Genomic DNA, 13,548 nt, shown 5'->3' with positions numbered 1-13,548 from the left:
CCAATGTAATAAAAAAAGTCAATCAAAGAACTAGATTCCTATACTGGATCTCCTCTCTGGTAAACAAAAACACCCTGAAAACTCTGGCAGGAGCACTCATTCAAGGGTACTATGACTATGCTTGCACGTCATGGTACCATAGCACCTCCAAGGCGCTAAAAATAAAACTTCAAACATCGCAAAATAAACTGGTCAGACTGGCTTGACCTTTCATCTAGAACCCACCTCACCTCTGCCCACTTTGACAACCTAGGATGGCTTAGAGTAGACGACAGAGTACAGCTACTTGCAATGGGCCTGGTCTACAAGATCCACTACACCTCTATGGTACCCATACATGTCAAAATTCTTCCCAAAGGTCAAGGAATACCATGATCATAACACCAGAGGGAGCTCCACAAATCATGTGAAACCCAGATTTGGCACAAAAAAGGGGGAATACACGTTTCGCAATTATGCCACATCAAGGTGGAATGCTCTTCCCACAACTGTAAAGGAAAGTAAAACTATACTTACCTTCAAAACCTCTCTTAAAGAGCACCTTCGGGGGGAGAGCATTGCAAAACTGGCCCCGGTAATGGTACAAATCTCAACCTGTCGTTCAATGGACAGCTTCCCCCCCCCCCCCCATCTATGTATATACTCGCATTTTAGACTCTGTTACTAACTGTATATCTGTAGACTTGGTATGTCTTAAATGTCCGGTTAGGATGTATTAGAACGAAATCTAAAATGAAAATTGTAAACAAGCAATCTGTATGTAAAAAAACCACCTGTATGTAAATTGTAAATAAGCCATCTGTATGTCAAATATGTCTTAAATGACATGATGAATTGGAAATGGGGGACCCTGATGTAAACAAGACGAAAGTCTTTCTCTGGTCTGCATCCCCTTAACAATTGTATGTTTTGAGCTGTACTGTACTGTACCCAATATACAAGCTGTTAATAAACTTTTCAATCAATCAATCAATCAATCAAGGCCATCCAGCTATGGGCCGGCTAAAATGATTGGTCGTGCTTTTTACAGTGCTACGGCTTCCACAGATGAACATTTTGTATGTATTTATTGTCAAAGCATTTCATATATGCATTGCTATCGGGATGTTAAGAGCATTCCATGGAATATAACAATAAGTGTTTCTGAAATAAACTACATACCCCACCTTTAAGGGACGTTAATCGACAACATCTGATAACGTAATGTGGTCGCTAATGTTAGCTAAATGGCGTCTCACCTGATGTAGTAGCACAAAGCAGCCGTCCAAGCGCCACCCTCCCCTCCCTATGATGGAAGCCTGAGACAGCCTGTGGCTGGGTTCGAGCGTCCGGCGTTAATGTGGGGTGGTGTGCGACTCACACGACTAAAAGAAAGGTGACAAAAACAGCAACTGGGTGAAAAAAAATCTACGTCTTTCAGTGAACACGAACAAGTGAAAAAAGTACAGCACTATCTGTTTAAAACTATCTGCACCTCGTAGCCTACTATCGCTCAGTAAAAGTTAACAAAAGCGAGGGAAACACACATTGCCTGACTGCAGTAGCGTAGAAGTGCTGCAGTTAAGTGAGGTAAATCAACTGAAAACTTAATGCGGTCGCTATTAAGATCTAGATCCCTCCGCGGGCTCCATGATCACTGCGGGGATCCCCCCCCCACCCTAATGACCACCTAGCAGCACATTATACCGCTTATTACACGGCTACATACTAAAAAAACAAACAAATTATTCATAATATCTAATTATTTAATTGATTAAAAATGATCGTAATGCTTCCGCCAAAATAAAAAGTCCGTTCCACGGCGCACCAACGAATGGAACTTTAATTCAGAAAATAAACGGCAGCATTATTGGAATTTACCTGTAACTGTCAAAGTCTGTTCACATTTTATTTTCCTCTAACAAGTACTTAAACAATGCGAGAGAAGCCCACACGGTGTTCCCGCCAGTTGATACTTCCTAAAAGTACGAGAATTCAACCAAGCCCTGTTAGCTAAATCACTCACCAGATTCAGTAGATAAGGCAGCCGTGCAGCGTCCTTCCTTTGGAAGCGTAGACAGCGCGGTGGAAGGGTGCAAGTGGTGCAAGTCCGTCGTTCAAAGTGGGGTTGCGTCAGACTGAGAAATTGCGAGCTGGAAACGTGGCTGCGGCACATTAAAAGATCCTTCTCTTTCCCATAATGCATTGCGAACATGACTAAAACTTAATAATGTGAAGTTACTTAACTTAAAATTATTGACACATTGCTTAACTAACATATGTAAGTATTAAATGCTTACATTTGGTAGTCAGCTATGGAGGACGGAACATGACTTAAGTATAAATAAATAAATGTATGAAGAAATACAGGAATAAATAAATTACGTACATAAATACAGGAATAAATAAATAAATACGTAAATAAATAAATAAATACAGGAATAAATAAATGACGAAATAAATACAGAAATAAATAAATGTTGAAATGAATACACAAATAAATAAATAAAAGAATAAATGCATAAATAAATATGGAAATAAATACATCAATGTATAAATAAATAAATGTCGAAAATAAAACAGAACACACGTTATTATTATATATCTTTCATTTATTTCTACATTTACGCGACATACATTTATTTATTTATGTATTTATGTGTCCGTATGCTAATGAGGTGGGCGGTCCTAACCTCAGTCTGAAGCAGGATTCGCCAATTGTTGGAGCCAGGCAGAAGCAATAGATTTGTGGCAAGTCACATCATGTCGAGCTGAGCCAAGTCCTCTATACATCGTTCCACACGAAACTGGACATAGTCTTTTGGTTCTCCGTTCTCTAAATGGTCCGCTAATGATCGTAAATGATCTCCAATGGCTCTTAAATCAATATCCATAAATAAACCTTACAACTGTGGATAAACCATGGATGTATAAAGATAAGGGCTAAACAGTAAAGCTCCTGCATTCGAATCAGCGCGGTTATCCAGGCGTTAGTAGTAGAGCCCTCTGCCAGAAATGATCACACACTCCTGTAACCAATCCTGCTTCAGACTGAGGTTAGGACCGCCCACCTCATTAGCATACGGACACATAAATACATAAATAAATAAATGTATGTTGCGTAAATGTAGAAATAAATGAAAGATATATAATAACGTGTGTTCTGTTTTATTTTCGACTTTTATTTATTTATTTATACATTGATGTATTTATTTCCATATTTATTTATGCATTTATTCTTTTATTTATTTGTGTATTCATTTCAACATTTATTTATTTCTGTATTTATTTCGTCATTTATTTATTCCTGTATTTATTTATTCCTGTATTTATTTATTTATTTACGTATTTATTTATTTATTCCTGTATTTCTTCATACATTTATTTATTTATACTTAAGTCATGTTCCGTCCTCCATAGTCAGCAAGTAGAATAAGCAAAATAATGGGATAGGGGATGTCCGCTTGATATGTTTTTAGGTTGAAGTTTTGGATGTTTGTTATAGCAGTTATAGCTACAAGCCTTAAATCCGTCCGTGTATTTCACATAAGCAAACATCCTGGCTGGCAGATGTCGGGCCGAACGGATTACTTGTATACATTCTTGGCCTCACGCGCTACCTATTTCTTTTGCGCACGAGACACTGCTCTGGAATCTTGAATTCTAGAATGTTCTTCTAAGAGCTGTCATTATAGCATGAAGCGCTGTCATGTGTCTGGAAGAAATAACACTGAGTGTAAGTACTTAACATCTGCAATACGTATTACATGTACATTATGGGATATTATAAAAGTTCGTTGTTTGAGTCGTTTGTCTTCTGTCGCAAAGCAACATGTTTAACTCAGCGCCGGCAATAGCTTGCAACTAACGCTAGCTTCCAGCTAACGTTAGCTTGCAACACGCGAGCAAGCAGCTAACGGGAGTTTGCAGCTAACGGGAGTTTGCAGCTAACGCTAGCTTGCCTCCAACGTTAGCTTGTTTAACTCAGCGGCCAAGTATTTTGCTTGCCGCTAACTAGCTAAATGGTTCTCCAACTAGCAATTGCTAGTTGGAGAACCATTACGTTAACGCTACAATTTTAGCCAAAACTCATAACAAATGTAACTAGCATATCTTAGTTGGTCATTTATTAACGCTATGGTTTTAATGCAGTATTCAGGACACCATCGCTCACCCTTTACAAATACTATTTGTCCCTTGAAGAAATCGTCCTCCCAGCGTACCCAACATACAGTGTCAATGTTACTTTGTATATATTTCTCCCTGTCAAAGTCCTTGATATAAGAGGTCGGAACGATTTATTTTACTCCGTCGTCCAAGTATTTCACGTAGGCAAACATTTTTGCTTAATTGATCGTGTGGTTGCTGTGTGGGTCAGTCCAGAGCCCTATAATATAAATTATATTATAGATCTCTGGATCAGTCGAACATCTCCTGTCTCTCAGCCAATCACAGTGAATTTATCTATACAGAGCGGGAAGCGCGTGAGCTGAGGTATACCTCAGCTCACGCGCTTCCCGCTTTGTATAGTTAAATATAATATTTAAGACAAGTAAATACCATAGACTGCATTTCTCTTACAGATGTTGTCTGTGTGCAGTAGACGTAGTATATAGATATATATATATATATATATATATATATATATATATATATATAATGATTGCAATCTTTTGAACTCTAGCAACACAGATAAGGTTTAAAAATAAAATTATACTAATCATTTTAGAATATCCAAGTTTCTTTTTTGGCAAAAAAATTACTTTTATCTAAAAATATTCATTGTTTTTTCTCATTTAAAATTACAAATGTAATCTTGTAAATGTTGTGTTTTGTCTGAATATGTACCCCCCTCCCTGGCTCCATAATATAACATTTAATGACCCCCAATGCCCCCCCCCAGCTGTATATCTCATTATTTTCCTCTCCTGTTCTGATGGAGCTGTAGCTGTGTCTCTCACATCTGGATTAATAATATAGAACCTTCACAAAAAAATGTTTTTAAAAAGTGTGGATTATTCCAAGTATCTTTTTTAAAACCAACAATTGAGTGTCACCTTACACTGGTGCTATAGTCCGAGTTAGTAAAAACTGCTCGTTAATTTAAATTGTTCGGTTTATACTGTCAGTAGAATAATTTCAACCTATTATTGGTGAAATTGCCATTCATTAGTCAGTCTGTTAATGATACCCATGTTCTTTTTTTAATTTTAGAATGCCAAAACGGAAGTACAAATTGTACTTGGAGCCTCACAGTACAATCAATGCTGAGCTAAACTGAAAAGTGGACATTTTGATGTAAGTGAATTCATGATATTTTTGTGTTAAACCTTTCAAAGTATCAATTCTGTAATTATTATTTTTCATTCTTACCTGGTGATGTCATTTTAAGGTGGCAGATGACTTCAAAAACAAATCAGGGTCACACGTTGCAGATGTTGAGGTGAGCGAGGATTATGCTGTTTCAATTTATGTAAGACATTATTTCGGACAAAACCACGTTTTCGTTATCCTGTGCAGACCATGCAGGGCTCAACGCTAACTTTTAAAAGTGGTTGCCAGGCTGGCAACCAGGCATCAGCTTTTGGTTGCCAAAACTGAAAATACGGTTGCCATTTTTAGTCACCTTGTATTTTAAATAATTAAGATACTATACAGTTATACATCAACTTAATAATGAACATGTGACACAAAAGAATGTTCAAAGGCTTTACAATAAGTAATTAACACAATTATTTTAAACCTAAGTGGTAGTAAACTTGTCCACCCTCAATTGCTGGTATACAAAATACCATTAGTGCAGCTGTTGTCATGTTCTTCACAGATCCCTCACAAATGAATTGAGCAAGTCACTAGTTTCTTGATCATCCGTTGTCTTCCTTTCAAATGTGGGTTTTCTTGACCTTTGTGCTGACCCCCACCATAGATCCATTGGCCCTTCAGCATTGAAGTCTTGGATTGGCCATACTAATACATTTCTAATGTTAAATAAATGAAAACCATTCACAGCTAAGAATTAGATATTAATTATTAATGCTGTAAATCACCTTTAATATGTCTAACTATATTTAAAATGTGTTACCTTTGTATAGAAGTGATTATCATTTTATGCCAATATTTAAATGGTAAAGTTTCGTTTTGCACTTTTATTTTGGTAGTAATAAGATCGGGACTCTTATTTTGAAGGAACTTTTACCAGAAGTGAATGGACAACATTCCTCTTTGCTTTTCGTCCGGGTTCATCTTGCGCTTTATCAGTTGAATCACTTTGAACATTCGTTTGAGATGTTGACGGGTTGGCCGAACCTTTTACCCCACAGTCAAACAACTTAATTTGCTTCGCCATTTTTTGTAAAATAAACACACACGAGTAAACGTGCATCGCTTTATGGCTCCGTAATCACACCAATGCACGTGCAACTTAAGTATCAGGTTCCGACTGGTCACAACAATAATTAAATATCACTCTTAATACAACAAATAATTAACATTTATCTATTTTGGGGTGCACATTTTGCTGTTTGCTGTCCTTATTTCTTTATGTTAAAAACTGGTTGCCACTGATAGCCAAGAAGTGGTTGAAATGTTTTCTGAATGGTTGCCAATGGCATCCTGGCAACCGTTACTGTCGAGCCCTGCCATGTCTCCACGTACAAGTTATGTCTCAAATGTTGAGGTAAATGCAATCACAATTCCCTTTGTGCTTTGGGTTGTCATACATTTCTGTATTCACTCACATTGTATGCAGAACCTGCATTCTTAAATACATGTTTTCTGATGTTTTTTTTTCATTGCCCAGCAGATGGATTGGGATTCCCCATTTGAAGGCACTGTTTTTCTGGAGTCCTTAATATAAGACGTTGGAACGATTTCTTTAACTCCGTCGTCCAAGTATTTAACGTAGGCAAACATTTTTGCTTAATTGATCGTTTGATGTGGTTGCCGTGTGGGTCATCCAGAGCCCTATAATAGAAATTCTACATAAAGAAGCAGGTAGATTACAAAGAAATGCATTTGATGCTCCCAGTTATTTGCATTATCCATCCTATTATATTGTTTGTTTTTTTCCACATTTAGGTGCCACCCCACTCCCCGGAACGTTCCTTGCTCGCCTACACCAAGACCTGGACAACCCAGGTGGACTTGGGGCCTTTAGCATTGCCGGAGAGGAGGAGAGGATCAGGAGGGGACACGGAATTCTGGAGCGCCCCCGAGAAGAGATGTGGGCCAGATTTGTCAGAGATGTAAATACATCCCTTCTTACTTTTAATTTCAATATTTGTTTTCCTTGAACTGAAACATTTATAATATGTCATTCCAGGTCCTCAAACATTACATCTGCATGTCTGCGGATAGCAGTTAATGGATCAGCACCAGAGTATAATACAACAGTAACTGATTGCATTTTATCGAAGTGCTTTGTTTTCAGGGTAGATTTACTTTACCCGAGGGTGTCCATTTCTGGCTATTTCTGACAACTACTTCTGAGTAAAATATTGTACTATTTAGTATGCAGAACCTGCATTCTTAATGCAGCTAACGCGAGCTTGCAGCTAACGCTAGCATGCCTCGAACGTTAGCTTGTTTAACTCAGCGGCCAAGTATTTTGCTTGCCGCTGACTAGCTAAATGGTTCTCCAACTAGCAATTGCTAGTTGGAGAACCATTACCTTAACGCTACCATTTTAGCCAAAACTCATAACAAATGTAACTAGCATATCTTAGTTGGTCATTTAGGCAAACATTTTTTTCTGTGCAAAATGAATATTGCCATACAGGAATGAAAAGTCAATAAATAAACATGTTGTTAAAACTCACACGTTTTTGTTGTTTTGTTGAAAAATGCATTATAGCATTGCAAGAATATAAGCTTTCTATATGCTATTACTCCTTATTTGAACCGTATATCATTGCAATTCTTTCAAAGAAATTCTACATTTATCAGAATTTTAACTCTTTAAATGTTTGTTTACGTAATGCCATTGCTTATGGGGTATTTTTTCTTTATGGAATAGATCAATGATTCGCAAAAACAAAATGCATTTGTATTTGTAAAGACAAACATGAGAAATTGCTATATATGGTCGAAAATAGTAAAAAGCTACATTTTGAAGTCGATGTCATAATTATTTTATGCTGCAAGATAGATCTAATATTGTGTTTTTTAACAGGGTAATCTTTTGGGTGTGAGTGAATAAATGTATTTAATATAGAGATTCTATGAATTTGCAGTTATTTATGTTCTGTAAATGTATATAAACTGAAAGATTGGTATGTTTTTGTATTTCATGCCATCTTAATAATAATAGATTTTTTTTTTCATACCATGTTACAGCATGAACCAGCATGAAGTTCATGGTGGTCCATGCTGGTATAACGGTGTTTGACACCGGCAGACCAGCATAATGACCAGCAGTCCATGCTGGTGTCCATGCTGGTGTCCATGCTGGGGTCCATGCTGGTGTCCATGCTGGTCCATGCTGGTGTCCATGCTGGTCCATGCTGGTGTCCATGCTGGTCCATGCTGGTGTCCATGCTGGTGTCCATGCTGGTGTCCATGCTGGTGTCCATGCTGGTGTCCATGCTGGTCCATGCTGGTCCATGCTGGTCCATACTGGTCCATGCTGGTGTCCATGCTGGTGTCCATGCTGGTCCATGCTGGTCCATGCTGGTGTCCATGCTGGTCCATGCTGGTCCATGCTGGTCCATGCTGGTCCATGCTGGTCATTATGCTGGTAGACCAGCATGGACCAGCTTGGACCAGCATGGACCAGCTTGGACCAGCTTGGACCAGCATGGACCAGCTTGAAGTCCATGCTGGTCCAAGCTGGTTTTTTCAGCAGGGTTATCCTGGAGCTGTGTGCCTGCCAGCAAGTTGCTCTAGCCAGGGGCGGACTGGGAGGAAAAAGTGGCCCCGGGATTAATTGACAGACAGGCCCACTTAATGCGCGGCATGTATCGGCCGGTGTTCCTGATTAACTTGTTTCCCGATCAACTTGTTTCCCGATCAACTCGTTTCCGTGGGGTGCGTGGCTTTCGACTGAAATACACATTTCGATCGCTTTCTTCTGTCATTTACATACATCTTTTGGTATATTTGGCTTCTTAGGAACACGTTGATGCACAGCACATCCAGTACCAGTGTGTGAGGTTGTGATTACGATGGCGATATCCGGACGCGAACAGCGAGGACTACAACAAGACAAACGAGTTGCTCGAATAAATCATTTAAACCAGCTATTGTTGCCTGCATCAACGTCTGCATCAACGTGTTCCTAAGAAGCCAAATATACCAAAAGATGTATGTAAACGACAGAAGAAAGCGATCGAAATGTGTATTTCAGTCGAAAGCCACGCACCCCACGGAAACGAGTTGATCGGGAAACAAGTTAATCCGGAACACCGGCAGGCGACGGAAGTAGGCTATGTTACTTAACAAAAAAACCTATGCATTTAATGTTATTTTGGACCATTATTCTTATAGTAATCACATTACCTGAGCCCTTGAGTTGCCTAGAGCAAAATAGTTACAGCATATATTTATTCATTTTAATATTAACAGATCATTGATGCAATAACATTTGGACCCAATTTGCCTGACTTGACGCATGGAATAAAACATGGGCGTAGGAAGCATCCTCAATGTGGGTGAGACAATTTAACAGGGGGTGTGGGCAGGTGGTTGACCTCACCTCATCTAGGGGGGTCCGGGGGCATGCTCCCCCGGGAAGATTTATTTTTTTAAATGTTGAAGTTAAATTCATAAATCTGGTGCACTTTGAGAGCAAAATTAGGGACTAAATCTATGGATACATCTCTCAACACCCATATGAAACAGAACTGTAAACAGATTTACTTTTTCTTTCAACATTTATTTGAACAGCAAGTGGAGGCAAAAGTGACTGCACCCAAAACAATAAACCTGCAAGCTAACTAGCCTAAACTCAGTAACAGAATGTGGGCAACACGTTCTTCTCCACAGCCGCGCAACCTCTGAGTCAGACGTCACTTCCCCCTTTTCTATCCTATGGGTACACTCCCCCTGAACCCCGTTTCCCTGCCAACCCCCCCCCCCTCTCCTATGCAAGCCCCTCCCTCTGAACCCAGGGCTCGCTGCAATACTGTATACACAAACTATACAAAAACGCCTTTACGCTTTGGAGCTTGTTTATATCTGTAAGCAACTGCCAGCTAGGTCTCTCAGTCACTCACTCCTGATCGTTCACTGTGCAGTGACAGCTGCTACGGGCCTGATGTGTGAAAGTGAAACTATCTGATGGATAGAACATAGGTAGCCTATCAAAACGGCCCAGCCCAGCCCAGTGGGAGTGGCCGGAACACTTACAAATGTGGGCCGGTAGGATTTAGGCAAAGACATTTTTTTTTTGGCCCTCCGGCCCACGCACAGCACTGGCCCACCGGGAAAACTCCCCGTATTCCAAATGGCCAGTCCGCCCCTGGCTCTAGCTTACAGTTTTTATGTAATTAACTTTTGTTTATAGACTTATAACATATGTTAAAATATGTTTAACATATTAAGCTCAAGCTGCACTGCTATCAACATATGCACAAAATCCTCTGGAAATGGAAAAAAAAACCACCTCATGGTCATTGTACATTTAGTCAAGTATTGTAATCAAGTAACATTTGTGCTTTACCTGGGTGTTTGCGTTTAATGCTACTTTATACTTCTGCTCTGCTACATTTCAGAGGCATTTATTGTACTTTTTATTCCACTACATTTATTATAACACTCACAGTTAGTAGTTAGCAAGCTGATGTTGTATAATGCAGCACCTACTGCATTTACTCAGTATTTCTTGTATCCAAATTTGGTCCACATTGACAAACTATAACACTAAAATGCTCTCCCTTGGATCCATCCATCCATCCATCTTCTCCCGCTTATCCATGGTCGGGTCGCAGGGGTAGCAGTTCCAGCAGAGAGCCCCAAACTTTCTTTTCCCTGGCCACATCAACCAGCTCTGACTGGGGGATCCCAAGGCGCTCCCAGGCCAGCGAAGAGATATAATCCCTCCACCTGGTCCTAGGTCTACCCCTTGGTCTCTTCCCAGCTGGATGTGCCTGGAACACCTCCCTAGGGAGGCGCCCAGGTGGCATCCTAACTAGGTGCCCAACCACCTCAACTGGCTCCTTTCAACGCGAAGGAGGAGCGGTTCAACTCTGAGTCCCTCCCGGATGACTGAACTTCTCACCATATCCCTAAGGGAGACACCAGCTACCCTGCGGAGAAAACCAATCTCGGCCGCTTGTATCCGAGATCTCGTTCTTTCGGTCATGACCCATCCTTCATGACCATAGGTGAGGGTAGGAACGAAAATGGCCCGGTAGACAGAGAGCTTTGCCTTCTGGCTTAGCTCCCTTTTCGTCACAACGGTGCGGTAAAGCTACTGCAGTGCCGCTGCCGCTGATCCGATTCTCCGGCCCATCTCACCCTCCATTGTTCCCTCACTCGAGAACAAGCCCCCGAGATACTTGAACTCCTTCACTTGGGGTAAGGACTCATTCCCTACTTGGAGTGGACAGTCCATCGGTTTCCTGCTGAGAACCATGGCCTCAGATTTGGAGGTGCTGATCCTCATCACAGCCGCTTCACACTCGGTTGCGAACCGATCCAGTGAGTGCTGAAGGTCGCAGACCGATGAAGCCATTAGAACCACATCATCTGCAAAAAGCAGTGGTGCAATCCTTAGTCCACCGAACTGCACACCCCCCCCCCACGACTACGCCTCGAAATCCGACCCATGTATATTACAAACAGGATTGGTGACAAAGTGCAGCCCTGGCGGAGGCCAACCCTCACTGGAAATGGGTCCGACTTACTGCCGAGGACCCGGACACAGCTCTCGCTTTGGGAGTACAGAGATTGGATGGCCCTGAGTAGAGACCCCATACTCCCGCAGCACCTCCCACAGTAACTCCCTGGGAACTCGGTCATACGCCTTCTCCAAGTCTACAAAACACATGTAGACCGGATAAGCGTACTCCCAGGCCCCGTCCAGGATCCTTGCGAGAGTAAAAAGCTGATCCGTCGTTCCACGACCAGGACGGAATCCGCATTATTCCTCCTCAATCTGAGGTTCGACAATCGGCCTGACCCTCCTTTCGAGTACCTTAGAGTAAACTTTCCCGGGGAGGCTGAGTAGTGTGATGCTTCCGTAATTGGCACACACCCTCTGATCCCCCTTTTTGAAAAGGGGAACCACCACCCCGGTCTGCCACTCCTTCGGTACTGTTTCCGACTTCCACGCAACGTTGATGAGACGTGTCAACCATGACAGTCCCTCAACACCCAGAGCCTTCAGCATTTCTGGGCGGATCTCATCCACCCCCGGGGCTTTGCCACTGTGGAGTTGTTAGACGACCTCAGTGACCTCCCCCCGGGAGATTGGTGTTGATCCCCCGTCATACTCCAGCTCTCCCTCTACCATAGAGGGCGGAGTTGTCGGGTTCAGGAGTTCCTCAAAGTGTTCCTTCCAACGCCCTAACACTCCATCAGTTGAGGTCAACAACGTCCCATCCTTACTGTACACAGCTTGGATGGTCCCCTGCTTCCCCCTCCTGAGGTGTCGGACAGTTTTCCAGAACAACTTTGGTGCCGCCCGATAGTCCTTTTCCATGTCTTCTCCGAACTTCTCCCACACCCGCTGCTTTGCCTCGGCCACGGCAGAGGCTGCTGCTCTTCGGGCCTGTCGGTACCTTGCAGCTGCCTCGGGAGTCCCCCGGGATAACAAATCCCTGAAGGCCTCCTTCAGTCGGACGGCTTCCCTGACCATTTATCCCTTGGATAAAACAGGATAATATCATAACCATAATAATATTATACTTTAAAAAGATCTGTCGTGCCGAACAAGTACTGTTACTTTTTATACTTGAAGTACATTTAGCTGATAATACTTGTGTATTTTATATTATTCGGAAATTGTGCAGAATGATTACTTTTCCTTTTGGTACTTTAAGTATATTTTGATGCTAATACTTTTTAGCTTGAGTAGCATTTTCAATCAGGAATTTTACTTGTAAAGGAGTATTTTAAGGCCATAGAATTTGCACATTTACTTAAATAAAGGATCTGAGTACTTCGTCCAACACTGTACAGGAGAGGTAGGCCTAGACGTCAGCAGTGGTTTACATTTAGATTGCCTGTATTAACTGCTTCTTGGCATTACTTTTGGCAAAGCTATTATCTTAACAATGCACCCTTTTTTTTGTTGACATTAGTGACACATGTTTGGGAATGGGCTAATGGGCTTGCATGAAAAGTAGTGAGGGGGGTGGTCTTACCGTGAACATCTGCCTCATGCTAAAGGTTGAACCGTATATTTAAACTCATTGCAGCCGGAAAGCTAATGTATCTATGGCTTTTTCATGATTGATATATTTTTAAACTAAACATGTCACTCAATAGCAAGGAAAGTGTTTAACACCTCTGTGTCCAGTTAATTTATTTATTACAGAAACGTACTCAATCAAATCTGGGATAAAAAAACGTGCAAGATCCCAGAATGCAGAGTAAATAGATTTCAAAGCCAAATTTGCCGACTCAACT

At 41.2% G+C, this 13,548-nt stretch overlaps 1 long non-coding RNA gene across 1 annotated transcript; it reads left to right on the top strand.

Annotated features, from left to right (window-relative positions):
- Positions 1–6,785: 6,785 nt before the first annotated feature.
- Positions 6,786–7,760, top strand: LOC117533892. Its single transcript, XR_004567125.1, has 3 exons — positions 6,786–6,972; positions 7,057–7,223; positions 7,301–7,760. It is a non-coding gene; the product is annotated as an uncharacterized LOC117533892 (long non-coding RNA).
- Positions 7,761–13,548: the final 5,788 nt, after the last annotated feature.

The sequence above is a fragment of the Gymnodraco acuticeps genome, unplaced genomic scaffold (assembly GCF_902827175.1).
Source record: "Gymnodraco acuticeps unplaced genomic scaffold, fGymAcu1.1, whole genome shotgun sequence".
Classification (NCBI taxonomy): Eukaryota; Metazoa; Chordata; class Actinopteri; order Perciformes; family Bathydraconidae; genus Gymnodraco; species Gymnodraco acuticeps.
The sequence above is the reverse complement of the archived record's forward strand: the minus strand, read 5'-3'. Positions and strand labels throughout refer to the sequence as shown.